Source organism: Aquila chrysaetos, chromosome 2 (genome assembly GCF_900496995.4).
Source record: "Aquila chrysaetos chrysaetos chromosome 2, bAquChr1.4, whole genome shotgun sequence".
NCBI classification, from domain to species: domain Eukaryota; kingdom Metazoa; phylum Chordata; class Aves; order Accipitriformes; family Accipitridae; genus Aquila; species Aquila chrysaetos.
The window spans coordinates 77128076-77146170 of NC_044005.1; the positions used below are offsets into that span (position 1 = coordinate 77128076).

Sequence of the window (18095 nt, forward strand, 5' to 3'; positions counted from 1 at the left end):
AGGAAAGCAAACATTAGAAATGAAGTAATTATTATATCTGAACAGATGACACTGACAAGGTGTATAACAATGCCATTAATAATCCCCTGGTTTATAAAGTAATTTTTCTCCTCCACAGCAGAGAATTTCTCATGCTTAGTGAGAAACACTAAGAGTCTAAAGCTACTCAAGGCAACAACGGCAAGTACAAAGTAAAATGCATTTATTGCCAACCTAAAGTTTAAATTACCACTGTTTTCAAATAATTGCTTGAATAGTTAGGAACATATAACATTTCCTCTTGTTAGATAAATGGATACATTTCATGGATAAGAAGATTAATGTGCATTTGAAAAAGAATAATAGGTATAAACAGAAATTAAAGTGGTCTATTAGGATACAAGACTCTAAACACAATATTCTTAATCTAATCTCAGAGAATGAATAATTGCCGGACCTTTGCATTCCTCTTAATGAATCTATTTACACATAATTAAAACTATTCATCCTCTTTCAAGTCTAGTATTTCTTGGATGACATATTAGCAACTTAAAAGTCTTCGATTTGCAATTTGTTTTTAAGAAAACCATTGTGTAGGGAAAGAGTAATATTCCTTTCAGTTTTACTGAATACCAGATCTTTTATTTGCAAATTATCTCATGCTAAATATAAAGTGCAGATCACGGATATTATCTTTTCATTAGTAATCAATAAAAGACCTATCGTCATTTTGGCTATATATCTTATGGGTTACTAATAAAAAGATGGTAATATCTGTGATTTGCACTTGCGTACTATCTGCACTTACTATTTACTGTGATTTATCACTGCACCTCCTCCACACAAAGAACAGCATTTCTCTTACGGTACTGACAGGTTCACTATAATTAAACTCACATTTTGTTCATTTTCTTTGATGGTGTCAGAAATAGCATGAGCTGACATTAATGAAGCCCTCTTTCCTTGCAGGTAGACCAGACGTAAGTTTTTCATGTATGCCTTAATTTTTTGGTTAGGGGAAAGAGATGCAGTGGGTTGGTCCCTTTTCGTAAGTGATCACCAGTGCTCACGTGCATTACCAACATCATTGGGAGCACTGAACTCTAGCTGAGTGAAAAGAGTAGTCTTTTAGGAAGGGACAAGAGGTAGCAAGAAGAAAAAATGCTTCAACCTTGTGAGCTGTGTCTACAGTTCTGGAGCTGGTGGATATGGCCTGAAGAGCACAGAAGGATACAGTCTGTGCTAGCAACAAAACAGACCTAGGCTTATTCTCTGGCTGTGGGGCCGAGCAGCAGAGAAGGAGGGGATTGCCTTGGGGTGGCATGGGACAGCACTAACAACTGCACAGCATGGCTAATCCCATGCTCAGTGACCAAGGGCACGGACCTGAGCGCTGACATGGGTGCCCCAGCCCTTGACTTTACTAATATAAATGCAACCCGAAATTGCAGCGCTGAGTGTCTGCTTCATTTTACACAGCGGTCGTTTTGTACGGGATCACTCTGCCAGATGCCCTGAGCACACGTTAGCTGGACTCGATCCTTCCTGGATGCGGGTGGCCAGAACTGCAGAGGACATTCCTGCAAAAGCCTCAAGATTGTCTCATGATTTCCCGTCAACATTTCCCTGTCACGTTATGACCACAGTTATCTTTTTCACAGACGCATTTTGGTGGGACTAGTTATACTGCAGCCAGCCAGTATACCCATCTAGAGCTCTTCTCGCCATTGTGCATACCCAGCTCACTGCACAACGAAGAGATGGGGCATTCTTGAAGTGATGGAGAAAAAGGTCTGTTCTCTTCCCTGCAGCTTTTTTTCTGTATCCTACCTCATCACGAAGTCATGGTTTAAGCCACTTACTTAGATGCATAAACCTCACTTCTTTTCCATATACACCCTTCTGGCTTTATATGCTAAACCCCCGCTGTTTCACTGTTAGCCTCTGTAACAATGCAAGAAAAGCAGAATAACTAACAAACAGTGGCTATGAATAAGCATAGTATCACAAGTCCTTTGGGCATTAATAATAAGGAACAGCAGAGAAGCACACTTTAAGAGAACATTTAATTCTACTAAGTGCTATTCATTAAATGGGAGATTACTGTACATTAAAACTTGCCTAGTTAACTAGCTATGCCATTACTGAGCTAATCTTCTCCTTTCCCAATAAGAAAATGATTTTTTAAAGGAAGTTTGAAATAAAGATCTAAAAAGACAACTTTGTTTTAAAAGTTGTATTATATAAAATGCATCTCATCTCTTAAAACATTTCCAAAGGTTCAGAGTTCCTGGAAAGTTATCAAGAGAGGATGAAAAGTTCATGACATGAATACCAGCAACTTTGCTACCACAGAACAGTTGGGAACACTTTCAGAAGAGACCCATTTCATCTAAAAAATAAATAAAAATTCAACAGAAGAACTCCCACAACTTTTATTAGTGAAGTAAGATTGAAAGAAAAAAACATAGATGTAATACGAAATTAAGAATTCCAGTTCCAGTATACTCAATGGCAGAAAAAACATCGTTAGGACAAAAATTCCTAAGTCTCTACACTCTGAGTTTGCTGCTACAACTAACCAATCTCCATCAGGGATAAAGAGCTTGGCAAATTGTTTCACAGTAACTGAGGATGGAGTCCATTCACTGAACATTTTCCTTACCTGTTCTTAATGTCAAAAAGAAAACTCCGATACTGTTAAGTATAATATGAAAACATCTTACTCTTGAGACTATCCAGATTTTTAAAATTACCAAACATAATTTTATCAGTGGAATTGAGACATGATTTCAAATTGGGGAAAAAATTAACTGTAGATTAATATGCAACTATAATACATTTTTTTCATCAGTAACAGAAGAAAGTTCAATATTTCAAAGTTCAAGAAAACACAAAAGAGAAAGCTGTGAGAAAGTACAGACAAAACTGTGGAGGATTTTCCTTCTCGCTAAGCTGTATGTCCATACTAAACGTGGTCCTAGGACTTCAGTGCATTTACGGCCAAACTAACAAAACTGTACTGGAAACAGGGCATCCATTGCAGTAGTTTGTTGCTCAGTGTGAGCTGCAAAATAAAATCCATGAAAATGGCTAAAACAAGAATTTAGTCTGAGTTTTGGGTTACTGAGAAACTCTCATTTGTGGGACCCTAGCCAAGAGTCTAAAGCTAGCTTTGATGCACCCTCAAAAGCTGGAGGCTTAGTGAGCGACTACAACGTACGCATAACCTTACAGCGAACTGTGGGGGTCTTTACAGAACAATTGTACTTCTTCTGTTACTTATCTGCATGATTCTGCTACTTGTCATGTAAAATTAAGTTCAATATAATAGAATCAAAAAGAAAAATTCTAAAAAAGGAGTGCAGATACACAGCATAAATTGAGAGAGAATGTAATTACAGCTCTTTCTCCTCGAGACTGATGGAGTCCAGACTTCAAAATCTAGTTCATAAACTAATTTCCTTGAAAAATTCAGCCTGAGAAACAAGAAGTGATTCAGATTCATGGTCTGTTTACTACTTTATTGCACATTTATTTATTTTGTTTATTAACTGGAAGGTATTTGGAATTGTAAAACTGCCATTCAGAATACCCAAAGTTGTGAAAACACTGTAAAATATCTTACTGCACAACGCAAGCAATACATTCATTGCTTTTATGCAGCAGCTGCATCATTTAAACTCAGTTAAGGCTGGGAAGAGAGTAGACCAAAAGGAATGATACCTGCCTTTAAGCACAAAGAATAATTATTCAAGGGACAATAAATCACTCGGAAAGCAGAAATTAACAGTCGCCCCAAGAAGATACAGCTTTCTGTGCTGAATACACCCTCCCAAAAGGCAGACCGGTGTAATTAGCAACCCTCTTAAGACCATTTATATATTGCAGAAGCAGTAAGGACAGCAAGTATCTTCAGTAAGATGTATTACTACAAGCACAAAGCCATTACGAGGTTAAAGAATTAAGCACAGTACACCCATCTATGTACAGTTACCTATTTTCCTCTTCACGCTGTAAAAAGGCAGGGCTCAGTACGGGTGGCAAAAGCGTCCTCCTGCCAGCTGTCCTGTCCACGTCTTTGGAGAGCCAGAAGCCCAGAGGCCACGGCTGGACGTTGCACAGCCACAGCAGTGGATCCCGTCAGGGCTTCTTTTCTCATCTCACCTTCTCCCCAAAGCACTACTGCTACTCTCCCAGGTCACTGGGCATTGCGCCTCTAACAGAATAACTTAAGATACCTACATATATGAAAGGAGGCAAAGTTGTCTTCCAAGAATCCCCGCAGAAGACCTCGGAAGGGCGCGCGCCACCGGCGGAAAAGGCGGCGTGGGAACTGGGGGACACCATCAGGGAGGCTCTGAGCAGCGCAGCACCCGCGCTTCGCAGGAGAAAGCTGGGAACCTGCCGGGGTCGGAGCAGAGAGCTCCTCAGGTTCCCGGGCGGCTCGGAGACACCTTTAAAACCACGACGGGGCTCCTTCGCCCTACGCCGCGCGTTACGCGTACGTACGAAGCGTGCAACCTGACAGGTACTTGGCCGAAATGTCTCCAGGACGGTATCTGTAAAGAGACGTGGGGTGCAAACGCTGTAGCTTGGCGTGGATGCTCCCTGCCACTCATAGGGTAAATCTGATGATAAATTCAGCTACTTTCTCATGTGCGCTACTAGAGCAGGACAAACGGACACGAACCAGGACTCTCTTAATCAGATGGCTGAGAAGAGTTTTGTAGGACCGAAAAAAAAGATTTTGCTTTTAGACACAGAAAGGGCAAATGCACCTAACTGACCAGAAGGGACAGCTGCCTGAGGATTCAAGCTAAAGTAAAAGCAGTTGCTTACAGTCTGTTTCCAGGCTTTTAGTGGAACTCTGAAATTAGAGGTATTGCATTTCTAAACATTTCATATGTTTTATTAAAGTATTTATTTAATAGTATTTAATTATATTATTAGCACAGGAAATCAGCAAAAGCTAGTAACATTTCAAAGCATAATGATTATTTTCAATACAGAAAGAAAGCTTCAATTTACATAATGTAACATTAGCTGTGGCAATATCTTGGGAAAGTCTGCATCGGTTGCCCCCCTCAAGCTCAGGTTACCTGATGGCTTATTTTTTACATCTGTTCTTACAATTTTCTCAAGTTGCATTAGGCAAAATGCAGCTTGTTTTTCCAATTCCAACTATTTTTGATTCTGGAAAACCAATGCTCCCTGCTGAGCTTAAACTGTTGAATTTTTTAAAACATGGCTATTCATAACAGCCATGCATTTTTCCTTTTATGCACCTGTGCCTTGAGAATGTGTTCACAATAACCCATGCAATCTATCCAGACATAGCAGATTTGGAAGCGGCAGAAGTGGAAGTGTGCACCTGAGGGTTGAGCTTAGCTGAAGTGTCACAAAACACCCGCTGATCTGCTGCTTTCCAAAGTCCTGCTTTTGATCAGCGCGGTCACTATGAGCCGCACGCTCCTGGTTTTGCGAGGAAGGATGAAGCAAGGAGACACCGAGGAAAGAAAATGAATGTTGGGTGTCTAGCCAAACCGCGGGTCCCAGCAGCATCAGCAGGATGCAGCCGCGTGAGAATGAAGGAAGGTGTCTCTGGTCTCAGGGGCAGCTCTCCTGGCTAGCCAAGATGGTTTTACACAGCTCAGGCCTGGCCTACCTATTTCTTTTATTAGAATTACAGCAAGGTAACTTCACCGATGCGGTGCGCGTTGGTACACCGCCATTTCTGCTGCACACCCTCCAACTCCTCGTGTCCCAACGAAGCTACCGCGCTCTCCGGCCGGCTGGTGGAGGTGCTGGGATGGGTGATCCTGGCTCAGCCAGGAGAGTCACCTCAGGCTGTGACCCCCTGCCACCACAAAAATGACCCTGACTCGAAATCACCTAGTTGAGAACATACTAAACTCGAGAAGAATCACCGCTCTTCCTTTTGCAAGGGAAAGGAGATGTAGGGAAGACAGAAGAGAAGAACTTCAGGTATCGACTACAGTCACGAGAGCTCGTGGGGAGAACGAGGCGCCTACCAGAAGAAGCGAACAAGGGAGTGGGGATATTAACCTCACAAAGGCCGGTACGCAAAAAATGGAAAAACCTGCTGTAAGATTGGAAGGTGATAATATTCAGGTACAAGAAACCCACAGGTGGTTTGCACAACGTCTGTTTCAGTTGTAATACTGAATAGAGTGGAAAGAAAGGAAAACTGTGTTTGATATTGGACTTCTCCAGTCTTACTGGTTTCAAAGTAATGACTTCTCATACAGAGAACAGGGAGCAACAGGAATGAACATAAATTGCTACTATTACAGATAATTACCATTAAAATTGTAACAAATTTAAAATTGCTTACCATTGGACAAACATCTGGCATATATCTATCCTACTCCCATTTAAATTTTTAAAACATCTCCCCAAACTTGATATATTTTCTTCTGAGGAAACATAATTAATATTTTATCTATTTTCCACCCTAATCCTGAATGTTCAAAATAGTAACACTACATAATAGCTTGTCCAAAACAAAGTTTAGGATAATGTACTTCATGTTGTATTAAGTAGTACTAATTTAATTAAGTTTGGGATGAAGCTATCTAAATGTACCATCCAAAATGTAAACTGTTTGAGCTGCTAAATTAGATGTGATAGATGTTTTGAAGTATGATTCCCTTTTCTCCCAAACTCAAAGCATTTTATGACAAAGCTTTTAATAGCAGTGAAGAATAGATTTTACAAGGTCCTCTCGATAAGCATGTGTTAGTGAGAGGCTCTCAGGGTTTTTCTTCTTGGGGAGATGCTTTTGGAAAAAATCATAAATATTTCTTCACACTCACTAGCAACATTCATCTAAATCAGTATTCCAGTTTAAGAAAACAGCCATGAGACAGAGAAAAATTGAGAGAATGACTTAGCTCATACAATACAGCAGAACAATCTGAATATCTTTGTAGATGAATGAGAATAAAATTATTTTTAGAACAAGCCTTTCTGCTGCAAAAATCCAATGTCTCAGGATGGTTCATGGAAAAAACTCACAGATACAAAAAAATATATATATATTTTAAGATTTTTAGTTTGCACTCAATTCCCCCTTTATATTTATGTCCAAAGAAACCTACAAGGAGTGGAGAAAGCCCCACTAAGGCCATTTATTATATTGAACTGAGAGAGTAGGTACCTGAGTTAATAAAAAAGTGAATTTAAAGTCTAGGAACACTCTTCAATTCTGTCCTTTCAAAACCCGCTGTTATGTTTTTTTCCCCAAAATTGGAATTTAAGTGACAATGCAACGGTGGTATCAATTGTTACAAATGAGGACACTGGCTAACAGTTCCTTCATGAAAACTTAAGCCATTATAAACCCAGATAAACCTTCTTTTCTTACTCCACTTTCTAATTAACATTAACTGGAAGAATATTGCATTACCTGGCTACTGGAAAAATTAAAAGTTTTGTCCATGTACAGTACATGTATATTTCTAATAGTCCAGATTATAAAAATACACAGAATTTACACAGATAAAACAATCTTTTCTAAACTGTTTTCAGTTTACATCAACTGTTTTATGGTCTGTTGGACATACATAAATATGTAAGTCAGTATGCTAATAAAAGCAACAACACATGCCAGGAAAAGCGCACTTTCTCTCTATGTATTTATACATATAAATCTTTATTTAAAATGTTCCCCCAGCATACTTTCTACTATTTAGCCTACTAAGTTGCTAAGTTACCAGCACGTATCATTAAGGTTTGGTTCTAGTAAGTTCCCCAGTTTAATGTTTGTCAGTGATACAGAACATAAAACAGGATATCTATGACTGGTTAACTACTGAACAGAAATCGTATGAAACCTAAGTGGATTCATCTACATTATTTCTAGTGCTATACAAAAGCTTGCATTAAAGTTCTTGTGAAAATAGGTAAACTCTTGAACTGCTAGAAACTGTAGCTATGTAACTGATGACCCCTAAATCCTGCCTTACGATAAGGTAAATATAGAATTTAATTCAAGCCGATTCAGATAACAAAAGAAAGGAGTGTTTTCAAGCAACTTTTCTTAACTCACAGTTTACTTAGATGATAACTAGGAATTCACACTGTTTTGGTCAAATCTACAAAATTCCTATGCCCTGTCTTCCTTAGTTACATATAGGACAAATATTTTTCCCTTAAAAGATATACATCTAATACAAAACCAAGAAATACCTTTACATTATATGTTTGTCCTTATAAAGGTAATTAAGAAGATCATGCTACTCTAATGAGCTAACACACAGATCAAGACACAGGAAACGTAAGAGATGGTTCTCCAGCTATAATAAACTTCCTCATAACATCCCCTTTACCTGTTTCCATACAGCAATATAATAAGAAGTCATAAAAAGCACAGCTGATGCGAGGTCATCCTCACACATACCATCATGATTCTGAACTACTTTGGAAATTCACTTCTACTTGCTTCTGTTTTGTATTTATTGTGAGTCCAGTTCAGATATTCTGATCACTTAAATCTGGAAATCATCACTGTTAGGAATTTCTGTATAAATGTAGAAAGTGTGTTCACTGAAAACACTCTTACAATCTTCTTAATAACAAAAAGTAGTATTTCTAGGAGTGTACAGGATTTCATCTTAAGCCATATGTACCATCATCCCAAATATTACGGATATTGCCCACGCCCAGGGTGGCATGTGCCTAGCGATACTCTAGACAAAGCCTCAAAGCCAACCCACTTCCCATATAGGGTTATAAGAAAATATTTCTTAAATGAAAAAAACAAACCTTAAACTTTTCTCCTTAGAACAATCATCCTTAGTATCATGAAAAACATAAATACTTCTTGCATTTTAAATTATTTTAATTATTATTCTTTTTAAAAATGAAAATCTGCTTGGACAACTGATATTCAGACACTGTAGTGCAACCACTACTGTTAGCCTATAGCAAATATATTGTAACCGACAAGAAAGTTTCGATATTTTATTAACAAATTAAACATTGAACAAACCCCATAACTTTAGCTTTTTAATTTTAGATCACTTGAATAAAAAAAAATGCTCCAAGAACAACTTTTACCAAATGAATGGATCAAAATTTCTTATCAATACGTTACTTAGAATTTTGTATTGCTATTTTGCATGCAATTCAACCATACTCTGTTTTAATAGCTAGCAATTGAAATAGTTGGTTTTGGATACCAAAACCTACGTTAAATGCAAAAAACCCAATAGTTAACCATAATGGAAATAATAAACAAAATCCTTTGTTCCCAGTGTGCATGAGGACTAACCGCATAGATCAGACTGAAGAAAAACCCACCTTTAGCGATTACCTTACCTAATGCAGCTCCAAGCCTGCAACTGTCAGCAGCCCCTCTTTGCCTTACACCGTTAATCTCATAAATTAAATTTTGGATTAAGCATTTCTGCCCTGAACTGGATGCTACGAAGCAGCTAAATGTAGCTCAATGTAAATTCACTTCCAGAAAGTCTAGAACGACATCAACACTTCTCACATATACAGAGCCCAATATTACTGTCAGACGTGGTCAAATGAAAACTATAACGAGTAAGGCTCAGTCATCCGTGGGCAAACTATCAGGATGGTGGATTACTCAGGTTTTGCTTTTCCCCAGCATGCTCTAGCAGTGCATGGTGCAGAGGTCCAGCCAGGCCCTCATCTACCTTCTCGTGCTGCTCCAACACGCCACGGAGATCTGCAAGGGTGAACGCTGCAAATGTGTATCCTGACCATAGTAAAAACACGGTTAACACCAATCAGATCAAAAGGAAAAGTTTCAAAAGAGCTTCGAACAATTTAGATGCCTACAAAAGACTGAAAAATCTGAGCCCCGGTCTTTGAGAACTGCGTGCCTACGTTACCCTCGCAGTTAGGAGGAACTGTCTGTGTTCTGAAGTGCCCTCAGACGCCGGTTTTGTTGACCCTTGCCTGCAGCGAGGCACTGGGCAAGTGGCTCTGCCCTGGTACCCGAGCTTCCCTCGGTCATCCCACAGGTTGTGCATGAGCGTTGGGGTCTCCCACCTTCCCAGCTTGGGTAACAGGCTGAAATCCACTCGAAATCAGAGCTGTCGGCATCTTCACAAACCCGGGCCCTGGCCGCAACCCTGCGCTTTGTTTCGCTGCTCTTACAGCTGTGAAAACTGCCATGTAGGCAACCCATCGAGCAAGCTCCCAAGCGTGGCGGCTCATGGGAGAAGGCCTGGCGGCCACTCCTCAAGCCAACGGCTGGTCCGGCCTCCTCCCGTTCTGCCTCGTCGCCCTGTGCCCGTCCTCCCCTCCCGTCTCTCCTGGGTGGGCTGCGCACCCATCCAGACTGTGCCCGGCGGGATGGCCTCTCCTTGAGGCAAGATGGCCGACGGCCACGTTCAAACAGCAACCCCAAACGGCGAAGCGCCGAAGCCAAGGACACCCGGATGTCTAACGGCAAAATACATTCATGAAGGGGTAGGTATGAAGAAATGACAGATGAATACAGCTGTATTTTCAGCGTTTTAGGACTGATATATGACATGATTTAATTTGTTGCATAATCACATACATTACTGAAATGAACTGCAGATGACATCTAAGCGTTCAGGCATCAAGCTGAAGTGTAGGAGGGTATCACGGGCTGATTAACTGATTTTTAAGAATAAAATCTTGCCAGCAAATATATTATAAATGAAGTACATACATTGAAAATGTATTCATTATAACAGAAAAATCCTACCAACGCAGGCCATCTGCTTTTGACTGATAGGTTTGGTAAACTGTCAGAATATCATGTAAACTGTTAAAAATCTCATTTAATGAATATCTCAAAAAAATACATAGCTCACATTACTGGCAAGCTTTTAATGAAAATATATATCGAAGAACCAAGTATGTGTGAAATCTGAATTTCAATTACTTAATAAGATAAAGAACAAAGGCTGTAGGAAAAAAGCAAGAGCTCCATCTATCCCTTCTGAGATGAATCAAAATCCCCCAAATGATCTAAAAGCCATGGTTATCAGCTTCTTAAGAAATATGATTCTTCCATTGCTAATTCCTTTATTTTATAGAGCATTTAAAATAATTCTGTAGAGACCAAACGCAAACTAAAAAGAGAACACAGGTTCAGCCCGCTGTGAATATTTGCAGATATTCTGTCCAAAAGATAGATAGGTATTCTCCCAATCCCTTTTCATTATCTGAAATTTTTCATATTTCCCATTACCATCTCATTCACGTCCCCCAAAATATTATGATGACCTTGTAAGGCCTTGCGGAGGATCCCACCGGTGTCTAACCGTACCCTTTCTGGACTGCTCCTCTACGCAAAGACAAACTCATGCACAGACTTCCACGGGACCGCGACCACTGATGTGCACATAATAGCTTCTCCCTTTGTTTTAAAAGTTTCTCCATAAGTTAAAGGCGTGTGTTTCTCTGTGGAGAAATAACATCTTTATTTTGCATGCATGAAACATTTACCAAAAGAACTTCTGCCAATACCCAACTGACTTCAGAAATAATCCCTAATCTTCTTGAACATTTAAATTTCACTGGCATGAAAATGCTAGTCTCTAGAGACTTTTCACTGTGATGGCATATACACAAAAACAAAACCCGCTTTTTCCATCACAGCATGTCAGGTATAATGCACCACAGCCTCCAGCCCTTTTCCAGGCAGCTTTCTTCCCTGACAGGCACCGTTGCTCTACTCCTTGCTCTTCGCCTCATCATGGCCAAGCGCAGGACTGTGGTACAGCATCTGCCCACATCGGTCACCCTCATGGAAGTGCCTACAAGTAGCTTAAAACTGTAAGAACGCAGTTTCTGTAGAAAAGTAGGTGAGAGAAACTGAATGTCACATAGTCTCAATGTTTCCTCTACAAATTTCAGTCTTACACACGCTGACGTTAGTACTGAATGGTGTGATAGCCCCATACATAGAAGACATTAATAATGACATACAGTGAACGGAGTAGGTGCAGGCAGCTGTCAGATTCTATAGAATAACTCTGGAAAAATGCAAACTATTACTTATCACGTCTAGAAACTCCACGGCTCCTTTCACAGCTCCTTCCCTCCAAGCTCTCTGTGATGGCAAACAATCTTCCGAAGGAGGAGAAGACGCTGCTGCTCCCTCTGAAGGCTGCAGTTGCATTTTGTAGACTACCAGAGCCGTCCATGGTCTCTCCTCACTCTTCTTCGCGTGTACAAATGCTTTACTAAGTTCAGCATTAGATTCTCATATAAATCTGCCTTACCCTGCCACTAAACTGCTACTATACCATGAAATTCAACTTTGGTTTTATTTCCCAGGGTAGGGATAGACTCCAGAATCTCCCTGTATGTTATTTTATTGATGGTATTTTTACACCCATTTTAAATTGCTTTGCTATCCCAAACTGTATTTCACATTACCCTGTTTTCAGTTTCTACAGTTCATATGTTTAGATTTTGAAACACTTTTTTCTTTTTACCAAATTGTATTCAAAAAAAGTTTCTTTTCAGTTCCATGTATTTTTATTAAAGCGGTAATAATGGCAGCAGAAACTCAGAATACTCTAGCCTTGCTAAATAACTCTTTGACAGCCTATAATTTCTCTGTCATTAAAATACATATTCTAGCACTGAGTTCATGTTGGAAGAATGTTACCCTAAGGAACAGTCTTTTCTCATAGTATGTAATTTAAGTTTACTTGACACACTGTGCATTAAAACAAAAAGCGGTCAGTTCTGGGAAGAGAAATTCTGATATAACTGACCATTTAAAGCAGAGAGAAGTACAGCTACTTCTCATAAAGGAATTCCAGAATACCATTCACTGCTTATATTGTCTAGGAAGGGTCTGGCTGTTAATGTACCAGTATCTTTTCTTTGGTATTGTTACTGTAAGATAAAATAATTTTTTGCCTTAACAAATAATAAATGGTAAATACACATGGGATTCTGGAAGGCCATGCAATAAGCACTGTGTGCAAACTAATTAGCAGGACTACCCTTATAACATATACACAGTTAGGATCTGAAAGAATGCTTGAAGTTGAATAAAGCAGTCTTTAAGATTACTTTTTCCAGTAATATTCTTATCCAGTAACATGAATTTTTAAACCCTTTTCTTCTAGTCTCCTACAAACAGCTCGACAGAGACTAGGTTCCTCTTCTGCTGTACCTTACAAAATGCCTTGCTAGCAATTATCTGGTCCTAGAAATATCCACTACTGATAGCCACTTTAACTCTCATTTTATAAAACCACGGGAAAACTTCCAAAAGTCCAAAGAGGGCCTACAGGCCTTGAGAAAATGTTGAAATTTGGAGAGGAGATATACAGCAGCCGTTCCATCTCATTTCATTTTCGGAATGAAAAGATGCCTAGAGGCAGTAGGCGGCAGAAATTATTTGTTCTTGAGCAGTTATTTCTGTATACACTGTTTGGTCTCAGTTTTCTATCCTGTGTAAGACAACCACCATTAAACAGCATCGGAGTGCGCTCTAGAAGTGCACACTGTAGAACGGTACCGCCTTCCACCTGCTCGTTTTAGTATCCCCTGTAGCAGCCGTACCCTCTCAACTCTAATAGTTTTACTACGAACAGCGATATTAATGCATATATTTACATTGCTGCATGTTTAGGAAACTGTGAGAAAGATCAAAGAAACAGACCTGCGACGTCACCACGGGAAAGCCGCCGCTCGCACAGACACCATTTCACCGACACGGGAGCACTGCAACGCGACACGGGAGCCGCGGACCCCGCCGGGGGCAGGCACGATATGCGTATGACAAAGGCAAAGCATTTGGGGCTGGTTTCCTAAAAGCTAAAAGTTTTGTAGGGCAGAAGTGCCGCGACGCCCGAGGGGTGTGTGGTGCCACCCGCAACTCCTCAGCGTGACCCCCGCCACCACGCAAGTGCGGAACGCACGTTCCTATTGCAAACTGCTGCAAGTAAAACGCATTATTAACCCATATTAATGCAAACATGGGAGAAGGAATAGGAAAGGATGGTAAATGAATGCAAAGCAGATACTTTGATACCACATTTTCTTTACCTCTGGAATTTTCAAATTTATTGTGACAGGTAATAGTTTGGAAATGTCATAGGTATTAGTTTAGAAATAATTTTAGAACCTCAGTAAAGCTCTCAAAGGGCACAACTGCACCAGTCATTTCACAACGGGTATCCATCAAGAAAAATGTTTTTAAGCAGGAGCAGTTATTTACCATGTATTCAGAATATGTTCAAACATTAATGTGTGAATACAAAGAAAATGCTAATCACAGATAATTATCATTTTATAGCCAATGGGGGAGTTAATATTTTTCACTCCCTTTATCTGTTTTACTACAGATACCTATGTAGGCAGCTGATTTGTTGCTGTTGGGGGTAGTTTTGTTTTAAAGTTTACCGTGGGATGATTGAGCGGTAAGAAGTGCATTACTTTACCGCTCCTACAAAGGCTGGCCTAACATGTTTGTGTTGCTTCTCTTTTTGAGCTAACATGGTCAAGAGTTACCTTGGGTATCTCTGCACAGCAATGCATAGCTCTACATACATACATCAGATCTGCCGTTGCAAATTCATTATTAATGTTCTGTACTCAAAAGATTTTGCTAATTAACTGAGCCACCCACTAGTTCATCATTATTATTTCCTGCAGCATTTGTAGACGCCTTGGTTTCCCAGAGCATTCAAGAGAGTAAAACCTAATTAATTTGTGGGGACTTGATGGCAGGACAAAGTAGCTGCAAGCTATGCAATACTGCTCTTTCTCCCAGATATTCTTGTTATGCTACCGAAGTCTTAGTCAGGAACAAAGATAACACACAGGGAATTGCACAGTACTCTAGTAGAAGTTCAGTCACTGAAATATAAGGATTATGTAAACATCTTAATGGCATTACTTACAGACCTACTGGGGAAGGAGATTATTTGGCAGAAGAAATTCAATTTGCTTTGGAGCAGCACAATACTTTAGCCGCATAGCCTTCTCTACAGCCCCAGATTAGAACTCCTTCAGATAGCAAATCCTAAAACAATAACAAGTAACCCAGGTTTCTTACAAAATCTTTGTAACGCAAAGAGTCCAGAAAGATCCAGTGATGCCCTCATAGATTGGCAACTGATTCATATGATGCTAGAGTTACCATGGTAATTTTCAGTTCAATTTTGTTAAACCAACAGGTAACATACATGCATCTTCGGCTGTCACTACAGGCCTAGAAGTTGCCAGAAGTACGGGGCTACACAGTTGGTAAAACAGAAGTGTGCACAGAAGTGTCATTACAAAGCAGGTCAGAAGTCTGAAATCAGAAGATAATGCTCAATTTTACAGCATTATTTCAATGTCATGATTTAAAATTACACAATAATTTATGAGAGTCCTGTCCAGTGGCTTTTATGTGAGCATCTCCCTATTTTGCTCAAAACCAGCAGAGCGTAACTCGCTTTGCCCACCGCGTTAATGCCACCGCTGGAGCATGCCACCGGGAGCTGGCTGGGTCTTAGCCGGTGTCCTAGTTTCAGCTGGGATAGAGTTAACTGTCTTCCTAGTAGCTGGTACGGTGCTATGTTTTGAGTTCAGTATGTGAAGAATGTTGATAACACACTGATGTTTTCAGTTGCTGCTAGTAGTGTTTAGACTAATGTCAAGGATTTTTCAGCTTCTCATGCCCAGCCAGCGAGAAAGCTGGAGGGGCACAAGAAGTTGGCACAGGACACAGCCAGGGCACCTGACCCAAACTGGCCAAAGGGGTATTCCATACCATGGGACGTCCCATCCAGTATAGGAACTGGGAAGGGGGGGCGGGGAATCACCGCTCGGGGACTAGCTGGGTACTGGTCGGCGGGTGGTGAGCAATTGCACTGCGCATCGTTTGTACATTCCAATCCTTTCATTATTGCTGTTGTCATTTTATTAGTGTTACCATTATCATTATTTGTTTCTTCTTTTCTGTTCTATTAAACTGTTCTTATCTCAACCCGTGGGTTTTGCTTCTTTTTCCCGATTTTCTCCCCCATCCCACTGGGTGGGGGGGGAGTGAGTGAGCGGCTGCGTGGTTGCTGCCTGGCAGCTTAGTTGCTGCCTGGGGTTAAACCACGACAGCCGGAGAAGCTAAAACTGGGTGCTCAGACTCAGCGGGAGACGGCAGCTTCCCCTTAGGGTTGGAGGCTGAGACACACCTGTGTCTGGTGGCACCAAAGCCTTTCGGGTCACCTCCACAGCTGCACCCTGCCACCCCGCTCCCTGTCCCGGGGGCCCATGCCCAGCAGGTTGCCCCACCATTCGGTTACGTATTTTGATCTGGTTTATTTTCAGCTGCGATCTCAGTTTCTGATGCACGCACGTTCAGTGACAGCAGGTTTTGCAATCTGTTCTAAACCTACCTCTTCATTTTTTCATCTGGTACCTTTTCAGCTGGCAAAATATACTACCTGTACAAACAGTTTTCCACCCAACCTACTGACAGCAAGTTGGATGTTATGGTTAACTCTATCATATACCTCAGTTTTCCCAAACACGTTTTCAATATCCAGTTTACAGAACACAAAATTCCCATTATGTGTATTTCCAGAGGCCATTGACACCTTCATGACGGGCCAAACCTCTGGTCTTGGAGATTGTGCCTTTAAGAGATGAGCGTAACAGGAGAAGACCCGGAACAGGGAAGCAGGAATTAAAACACTTGGAACAAGGCTTAGAAAAAAAGCACATTTCCTGCCAGAATTTAAATGCTGAAAGATCCCTATCACACAAGTTGTTAAAATAAACACTGAAAGTCATTTTAATTGCTTGGATGTATAAAGAAATGGAGGATCTCCAAGTTTTGGGCCCACAGAAGTCAATGGGAAGCTTTGGGGCATTGAATTATGTCTAAAACTATTCAACTAGCCTCGCTGCTGTGCCATTTCATCTACCAGTCTTCCCAGTTGCAAGCATTGAGTCTTACTTGATCATGCAGCAGGGCTGTGCTTCAGAGAAGGACCATACTGATTAAGGTTTTAGGAGATCATGTTTATAATAACATCCATGTTGAGAGTCGCAGGCCAGTTGAAGCTGGATGGCACCTCTGGAAATCATCTAGTCCAACCTGCTGCTCAGGGCCAGCTCACCTAAAGCAGGTTGCTCAGGACCATGTCCAGATGGCTCTTGAGTATCTCCAGGGATGGAGACTCCACAGCCCTTCTGGGCAACCCGCTCCAGTGTTTGACAACCCTCACAGTACAAAATGTTTTTTCTTATGTTCTTATGTTTGAGTGGAATTTAGTGTGCTTCAGTTTGTGCCCGCTGACTCGTCCTTTCAAGAATAAAGAGTGTTTCACTGGCATGGTTTGAAAGAGCAGATAAGCATGTAAAAGATAGGACTCTGAAAGATAATTCCGGCGTCATTAACTCTTTTTACACAGAGCTTTGACTAGCATGCTACTTAGGATGCTGTGTGGAGTACTCTAAACATAATTAGAAAAAGAATGAACCCCATCAGATAAGAAGGAAAAGAAACCCAGAGGTCTTCCTACTCCTAAATTTGGTAGATTTAGTAACTGATCCACCAAACGCTCTTTCAACCACAACTGCACTGTGGATTCTCTCTTTGTGCTAGTGATAAACAGAAATGAGCAAGGAAGGTGCTACCACCTCCCTTCTCCTGCAGACCACCACGCCACTAGATAAAGCTAGTTACCATCATCACTTAAATTATTCAAACTGGAACTTTCTACAGCACTCGCACTTCTGTGAAGCGATGTTGGAAGACAACTACAAATTCAGAAAGGGCATTGCCAACTTTAAAGACTAAATTAAATCAATTAAAATTCTTTTGGTGAGTGAACAGAAGCATGTTTTTAAATTAGTGGCTCAAATGTCTAAGCCTTCTGATAGCAAACACAATGATCCATGAGTGCATTAACAGAGGACCTGGAGAAGAAGTTACCAAAGGTCCCTTTCACCACTACATTAACTCAAAAGGTCTATAGCAAAAAGAATACAGGAAAAGGACTATCACATAAAGGGAATAATGGCTTTACAGTTCTGATGTGTTGCAAGTACTTTTTTCCCCCCAGCACTATGCAGACTTTAATTAGAGTCTTTATTTTGGGGTCACAGTGGACAAGCTGAGA

General features: G+C 40.6%; 1 protein-coding gene across 2 annotated transcripts in view; it reads right to left on the reverse strand.

Moving 5' to 3' along the window:
- Positions 1-18095, reverse strand: part of KCNQ5 (potassium voltage-gated channel subfamily Q member 5) — a 293672-nt gene that overhangs the window by 222101 nt on the left and 53476 nt on the right. The gene's annotated exons all lie outside the window — the stretch shown is intronic.